The following is a 9,216-nucleotide window of genomic DNA, read 5'->3' as shown; positions in this document are numbered from 1 at the left end:
TCCTGACGCTGGATGTTTGATATGTACAAAGCGGCGAACCGTTCAATGTGCATAGCATTACAGCCACAGCATAACGCTTTTCTGTGATCAAATTAACAATACTTTAGTGCTCATGTGTAAATGAATAAACGCACGCTGTCATCAAGTGCCCTTACAAAAAAAGCTTTACTTAATTTAGCTTCTGAAAGTATTACAATGCAATACAAAAGTACGGTGTCAGTCTCACATCAGTCACTTTGTAGTCATAACGAAGTAGGTGATTGCTCCAGTGTTTATCCAAACTGGCTTTGAAGGTATTGAGTGTCTTTGTCATCACCACATCTTCAGGAAACTTGTTCCAGGCATTTACCATACGCCAGGAGAAGACATGAGATCTTATATTGTAGTATATTGCGGTAATGGAAAGTGTACAAAACAAACGCACTGACAATTATGTCTTCAGACATGCCTTTTAAATATTAGGCGTGACAATTGGTTTCTAATTTACGAATTCAATTTAAAATATAATTGCTTAGTTAATTTCCATGGTTGATTTAAAATTTTATTTTATTTTTATTGTAGGGGTAAAACGATTAAAGATAACATTTTTAAACAGGCAAACGCCGTGGGCTCCTAGTCCTATATAGTAGTGGCTCAATGCAATGTAATATTTTATCTCACGGTTGCTGCTTTGCCAACCTCTACTGGCAGTTGTTACCCCGGGAAACTGCAGTGGCCATTAATAAATCTCAGGTAGGTTAGGTACTTTTATTCGTCTGATTAACTTGTGGAGACAGCCGTGAAATATATAGCTATAGATAACGTAATGTAATGTTATCAAAAAGCTAGTTGCGGTAGAGGTCTAACGTAGGGCAGGCTCCGCAAGGCCCAAAAAAGATTAAATGTTTTAAAATAACATGATGTTAATATAGAAAGGACATAAAAATTTGGTCTTAAATAGAGAATGTTTCTTTTATTTTATTATGCATCTGCTAACAAAGACTTGTGCTTTGTCCTACTGCAGAGGGAAATGGAGGCTCAGGCTTCTGCCTCACAGTCTCCCAGCAGCACACCAGTAAATGGACCGCAGCACCATCAAAAGATGGGCAGAAATGTCAGGGTAAGTACGACAGTGTCGTAACCAGCAAACACGTTACGAACAAGACGCAGATCCCCAGCAGTCGTATTACGCACGAGCACGTTTCCGTGCTGCTATTGAAGGAAAACAAACTTTTCTCCCTTCGTATAATTTTCATGGACACTGGCTGTTGTGATGCCTAATGGAGGCATGGTGGGACCTGTCCCCTCAGGCCTCCCAGTTTTAGCCTCAACTCACTGTTGTGGTTAAGGAATTACCAGTAAAGTCCTACTCGCCGGTTTCACACGTTTCGATTTTTTTTTTTCTGTTGTCTTGAATTTGAACCAAGTTTGATGACAGGCTACTCGGTTTTTACATCGGAGTGCTGCCGTTCTCAATGCTTATTATAAATGTGTCATGTTTATGAGGACAAAAGGACAGCTATCCTATAAAATATTTGCAGTAGAAATTGCATTGCAAATTAATATGAGCTGCATCATAGCTTGAAAACAGATTCTGGTCTACAGTGCTTTGCTGCACACAGATATTAGATTCACACTTTTATGATGTACACATTTGCTGGATTACTTTTAACATGAGGGACTTTTAAATGTTTAATTTCCACTTAGCTGATTGTGCTACTGTGTTTTGACACATGTCTCTAACAAGAACTAAAGAAAGGGCAGATGCTTTCAGTCTACCTAAGCTGCCACACCATCATATCAGCTGTACCCCATGGACCCTGTTTTTTCTGGTTCAGTATTTACCAAGGTGGTCTAGAAACAATAGATGAGATAAAGTATATGATTTCTTGATGGTGTCATCTTTACTCTTCCTGAAAAGGGGGTAAATGTTTCACTTTCAGCATTAGTTATGTTTGCTGCTTTCTTTTGTCAAACTGGGATTTGGCTCTCAACCACAGCACACTGGTGGTGTATGCAGAGTGGGAGAGAAGCAGAGGATGAAGCAATGCAGTCTTATTTTCTTATTACTGAGGTCTTGACCTCAGTTTCTTCAAGTGGGGGCACAGCCTCAGCCACTGTGTTCACAAATTGAACATTGTGTTTTATTCCTTCTTCAAAGAATCAAACCTTTCATTCTTTCCCTATTTAACAAGTAATATGTTGCAGTGCATTCTCATTTAATGAGAAGTAAATTGAATAATTAGGATACAGCTAAAACAGACTTGCCTCTGTGACATGCTGCTTTGTAATGCAAGGGTCATGGAGAATGAGGAATGGCTCTTTTGGCATATTACTGTGGCAGTCTTGGACACAGAGTTCAGTCCTCTGCAAAGTGTCACCCTGTCACTAATGCCTATGTGTCTCTCTCCTTCATTTGGGTGTATTCCCGCCACTGACAGAGAAAGCAGCTGCAGCATTCTGCTGATATAGGTAAGTCCTTTACACATGGAGCCACTTGCCAATTTTGAGAGTCGAAGCTTGAGACTTGAGGTTCCTGCTTCATTTTATGGGTGGTGGCATGTTCGCCACTCTCAGACGCACTCTCAGATAAGTTGGCTTCTGTGTTGCCATCTATGGGTTTTTTTTTTGTCTGTGGAGATCGGTGTTTTTCAGTACTGTCACTGTAGTATTATATTTATACAAAATGTCTATACAAAATACTGAACATTTAGAAATGTAAACCTGTTCTCCTAAAATTGCTACATTGAAGACCAGCATCAGTAGCCCGTTAAGTGCGTAGCCACTTACGCATTGTTGTAACTTATCCATGCATCACTGCAGCCATTTTTTGTGATGGTTGTTGAATGACCTTGAATGACATGAATTTCAGTGCACTTGTGAAGTGACAGTTGTATAAAATATTTTTACACTGCTGAATGCAGTATTTGTTACCCACTTTGTTGCCTGTATTACACTGGCTTGACTGCTGTGCTGTATAACACTGTTTCTTAATCAGAGTAAACCTACCCTGGTTAACAGAATGTTTTATGAGTTGTTTCATTTGCAGTTGAAATGCTTCACTAGTGCCCATACAGAAGTGAAACTTCTGTAGTTGTACATCATGGGAGCTGGTGACTTGCAGCCCAGTTGGGCCTATGAAGGGGATGAACTGAGAACAGCTATTCTTGGTCGTCTTCTTTAAAACCGCAGAGTTTGTGTTAGTAATAGTTTATTAGATAAACACTTCCCATTTGTTAAAATGGTTCTCTGAAATGTTTTTTTTTTTTAATAAGGAGTGGCTCTTATGTCGCTAAACCTTTGATATGTGCTATATTTGCACTATTTTTGTTGAAGTTCGAGTGTTTGCTGTTAACCAGGTACTGGTTTGGATGTTTGTTGTATGGGTGAACCTTGAGCTTGTTTGTTGGACATTTTTTGCTGTCTCAGTTGTTGTTTATCAATTATGAACCACCACAGAATTGTTGTTTTTTTTGCACTAACCACTGCTGTTTTCCTAGTTTTTCCAAAGGGACGTATATCCATTCTATCCCATCTCTCACCAACAATTGAAGGGGATCAGTGATTGTGTCATTGGTAAGTAAAGGTTTCCTACCAGATCTTCTGTCCATTCCTCACTAAAATTCATAAATAATGATCATCATGTATTTGCAGGTCTTCAGTATGTGTGGGAGTACCGCAGCCCCAGTAAATCTGTCCCACCTCACTACCAGTGTAAACTCTGTTCTGTGGCTCGCTTGCAACATGATATGCTTGATCACGTGAAAGGCTGGAAACACAGCTTCAGATACTTGGTGTGTACATTGAGTTCTTGTCGTGTCCACACTGGGTCTCCTAAATACACAGTACAAAGAGAACAAAGAAAAATAATATTCATTTCAATTGCTTTTATGAATGACTGCTTTGGATTGAGTCTCATATTTTGTGAAGTCAAAAGTTTAACAGTTAAAAAAGTTATGTGTCACCTGGATAAAGATGTGTGTTTGTACTCGTACATTTCCTTTCCTTTACCAGAAAAAGGCCCATCGTGACAAGGTCTCTTATGAGGAAGAAGAGAGGCTGTTAAAGACCCTGCTATAGAAAGTTCATTAAAGACATTGCGGCTGAGGTGGAGGGAGGACAGGAAGGGAGGGGACAACTCAAGGTGAGCATCAGATCTACACTGCTGTATTGATTTTTTCACAAATGTCTTGCTTTCATTCTCCTGGGTCACAAACAATTGTTTATTGCCTGGACAATCTGAATTTACATTTTGTTTTACTTACAGTGTTGTTATATAAATTCTCAAGAGTTGGACGTAAGACTGACAAACTGAAAAGCCATTGCTGGACCAGTAGAATTATGCTATTCACATTAAAGTCACCATTAAGTAATGTGCAGTTGCATGTATTTGTAGCTTTGCTTAACACCCAGCCAGAGTTTTGAACATTTTTGACAAGCTTATTATTTTCTGAGGCTGCAGTTACTCTGATGTTATCACTACCAGTGATGTCTTGAACTTAAAAAAAAAAAAAAAAGCTCTTTTAGTAGCTTTGCTTAAAGGCGAAGTATGAAGCATTTCCCTTAAAAAAAAAAAGAATAGTATATGTAACTTAACATAGGTCCAGTACTTGGGGTGGGTGGGGGCAGTTGGATAGAAACTTGATACAACAGTTTCATGTTCAAGTTGTGTGTTTCTTGTTATACATTTGAAAATTCTAAATAAAAAAGATCTTGATTTAAAAAAAAAAAAAAAAAAGCTATATGCTAGTAATAATTACAAAGAAACACTATACAGTGTAATACTAATAATCATTCTGAATCATCACTACTGACTCTGCATCAGATTGTGATCATGTTTTTACCAGCAGAGACTCTGTTCTCAGTTTATATTTTATATTTTTTCCTTGTTTTAATAAGGCCACTACATTTTTGGGTGTCTGAGTTTGCATCTCCAGTTGATAACGTCACTTACACTGAGAAAGCAAAACAAAATTACAAACCAACCAACTCTGATTCACAGCTCCGTCCTCTCTCACTTAGTGCACATTTTTGTTTTCTTTACACATGCGTACACTCAGACCTGTCAGTAATGTTTAAAGCAGAAATGAGGACGCTTGTGCTTCAAATGTATTTTGGCTCTAGAACATAAACTATAGTTTTGAAAATGTCTTACAAATGTTTTGAGAATATATCTGCTGTGACACAATGAGGAAACGATGTTTGGGTTTTTTTTTTTTTCTATGTCATGACTTTTTTTTTTGCGGTACCAAGTACACCCCCATTCACTCTATTGCTTGCTCAACCACTGCTCTCCTCTTCATTTGATGAATGGAGAGGTGAAGATTGATCAGTTCTGTTTACAAACAATCCTGAGAAATGCTACATACTTTTGCCTTCAACATATATAGGTGACAGATTAAAGGAAAAACCTAAATTCTGCCATCCACAGGACAAATGGGTTCACTGTATGATGTTTGATCATGTGGGATATGAGTTGTATGCCGTGGCAGTCAGTCAGATTGCAACCTGATTGAACATCTGTTGGAGATTTCTACACACAAATGCTGGACATCACTTCATACAATCACTATCAAACTACCAAAAAATTAAGGTATATTGTTTGGAAGGCTGTTCCTCTCTCTAGTAGAGGTCAGACATGTAACATCAAAGTGTTATGAAGCAGCATATAGTGGACCAACACTTCACCTAGGACACATTATGTTGGTTTTTCCCTTTAATGTGTTGCTTGTGTGTTTATATATAATCTTAACATGAATTTTAGTGCATTTTCTGTGTTGTGAAACCTTTTACAAACTATTTTACAATCTTGAGTGCAGTATTTGTTTCCCCTATATTTACCTGTGTTCCACCTGCTTTGATTGATAATGTATTGTAAAGCACTATTTTCTAATCAGACTAAACCTACACAACTTAACAGATTACCTGATGAGACTTTTCTATACATTGATTTTTAGATTGAGGTTTTTTACTATTCTGTTGTGGCTGATAGGTGATCCTGAAAGAGCCCTGTGATGTACCTGCTTTCAAAGGACTCCGTAAGTAACTATGTTATGACTGAAACAAAACACCTTTCAGGTATTTCTGAGTCTTGTGTCTCACCCCCTCCTCTCTCACAGGTTCTGCGACTCCTAAGGCCTATGCCTCCACAAGTAATGGGGATGGGACCCAAAGGGGCCTTATTTTGGTGTGTATTTTCTGTTTGAGTTCTGTTCTTTGGAGTTATTAGCCCTCTTATACAAAAAGTATACAAGTAAAAGGACGTATAAAACTATCTGTGTAGAAATAACAATAACATAAAAGTGTGTGTGTATGTATGTGTATACAAACACCAAACCGTATGTGCTCTGCAGTCTTCAACAAATTTGTATACAACTTACTTTGTATACAACTTTACCTTCATGTGCTATTGGGAAGATGATCCTTTCCACTTGTGAATGTGAAATTACCAGTGTGTTGTTTTCAAGTGCTTCTGTTGTAGCAAAATGAAAATCGGCTCACACAATTTATCGTGACATACTACTCTGGTAAAATGGGGCTTTCTTGCTGTGAGGTGCACCACTGTGTGGTGCATTTTTTTTGTGCAAATTGTGTACATTATAAATGTGCAAAATCATCAGCTAAAGCGGGGTACACATGTAAAGATAATCGAGCTGTTTTTGTTCCGATTTTCCCCCTTCCTGACCAAGGACAGCAAACACCAGATGTCCTATAAGATTATCCTGTGGTCTGAGGTAGTTAAGAGTGAATCTGTCCCAATAATCGGCTCTGAAACGGGTTGGGGACGACAATCGTAAATACTCAACTTGTTAAATATATACAACCAAAAATCTTCGTGTGTGGGGAAAGTCGACGACTCCCGAGTCACGACTCCATGAATTGTGACATGGAACGGAATGTAGCCATTCAAGAAGCAAGCTGACTGAGGAACAACGAAGCGGGCGCAAATGAAAACAAGCATGGCCGACCTGAAACATGAAGTTCGGTGGACCTCAGAAATGGAGGACCAGCTTGTGAGGCTGTGAGAAGCCGGAGAATGTCTATTCAGCGTCTCCACCAAATCGTACCACAACCAAAATGACATGTTACATGTGTTTTCTGGGTGTTACCATGTTTCTTCTTCGTTTTTGTTAGATCAGGTTTGATCGCACGAGATTTCTGGCTTGGAGGACTAGATTCTAGATCCATAGTGGGACAAAATTGTTATGTTTGTGGTGTGCTGTATCGAGATTATCGGAGCACACCACACAGTATGATCAAAACTGTTCAAAGCCTGTTTTTATGTTTATATGTGGGATCTGTAACAGATAAAAAATCTCTTCAGATTTAGAAAATCCTTATGTGTGTACCCCGGTTTACAGCAGCAGGATATTAATAAAATCATTGTTTATAATTCATGATGAATCCCTCGTTGCTCTCTTTTATGTTGAAAAGTTCAAAGGTTATTTTAATCTCGGCAGCTCATGTATCAAAATTTTTTTTCAGTTCCCCAGTGGAAAATATGACATGAGGGGGCGTTCATGTGCAATGTTCGAGTTTGTATGTAGTATTTACCATAATTCCCATAGCACATGAAGGCAGAATAACATACACCTTGGTGTTAATCCTGGCATGTGCGTCATAAAAAGAATCCGTGTGAAACAGCAGTGGAACCAATGTTTAGTGGCAATGAAATTAAGTAAACAAAGCCTCAATTCAGGAAAATTGTAATTGAATATTCTTTTTGATTGATTCAAGTCAATTAGTCAGTCATTTCAGCTCTAGAGCAATGAACCTGACTTGCTTTCTCACAGGTCCCAGGTTTTCTGACCCTAGGTTTCCAGGAGAGTTTCCACCCAATGATGGCCCATTCTCTGACTATCCAATGGGTGACTTTGGGGAGCCTGGTTTTGGAGGATACCCAACCTTGCAGGGTTACCCTGACCATAATATGGATCAAGATCTTTCCATGATAGTATGGGCCCAGCTGGAGGTGGAGATAGTTTTGGGCCAGGTGGTGGAAGGGATGGCTTTGGGAGGAGTGGACTGCTAGACGACAGTCAAGGCGGGCTCTATCCAGATGAGTACAGAGGCAACCAAATGGGGAGTAGCTCAATGGACAGACCAATGGACAAGCCAATGGACCAGCCAGGCATTATGGGCGCTGGTCCAGACAGTGGCAGCCTTCCCAATACACTGCTCTCTTATCTGGTATGTGTCTCATTCTTACTTTCATGACAAGTGTCAGCATCATTAGATGGTTTAACTACTCATTTTAATCACATATTAAGTTCTGCCCTTTTGCTTTCAGGATACTTTCCGGATAGAGAATGAGAGCGATGCACAACTGGTGCTGAAGGTGACACAGAAGCTAACAGATGTGCTTATGGAGTATAGGCTGAGGGGCGTATCATCGGTATGATCTTATGTGCAGATATTTTGGATTGAATTTGTCCTGCGTATCTTTATTCTTGTTGGTATGAACAAGTCCACTTTATCCTTGAGTCTTTATTTTTCCCCCGATTTCCTGCACAGGGTTCTACGATGAACAGTTTATCAATGAGCTCCACTAGCTTGGCCTCTTCATCCTCCAGATTGCCAGGCAGTAGCGATCGGTTCTCAGGTACCGAAAAGTCATCATCAGTGCTTCTTTGAGTCTTTCAATATAAATGACGTTAAAATCTTCTTTTCAGCAGGTTCATCCAGGTACAATGATGGTCCATCCAGATACTATAAATAACATTCAGAAGAACAATATGCATCCTGATCTTCTCAGCTATCTGTCCTTTTGGTTTTTAACTTTTGTTTTATGTTCATGCTTTTAGGCATAGTTTTTCCTCTCACTTCCTAGAATTTTTGATGCTTTTGAGTTATTTACTATATGAGAACATTTACATGTAATTTGGAGCAAATTTTTCATCATTTCCATTGTTCAGGTCAGTAAATGTTCCGTGTAATAAGTTTTATTAAAAGTAAGAGAATTATGTACATTGTGTACTCATTTCACTCCGTGTCTATGGTTTAGTAGATTACGCTGAATAGGTTGGAAAAAGGAATGTTCTCATGAATTAAAGTCTAAGAAAATGTCTGAGCCACTTAAGAAATGTCTCATTTTGGAATAAGTATAGTGGACATTTTCCAGATATGTGTACTTTTCTTCCCAGTCACACACAGTTGAGGACAGTTCATATGAATCCCTAATGCATATATCCTCCCAACAAATGTATGCAACCGTTGTTCCAACACTGCACAGTAATG

Source organism: Sphaeramia orbicularis, chromosome 16 (assembly GCF_902148855.1).
Source record: "Sphaeramia orbicularis chromosome 16, fSphaOr1.1, whole genome shotgun sequence".
NCBI classification, from domain to species: domain Eukaryota; kingdom Metazoa; phylum Chordata; class Actinopteri; order Kurtiformes; family Apogonidae; genus Sphaeramia; species Sphaeramia orbicularis.
Note: the sequence above shows the minus strand (reverse complement) of the source record.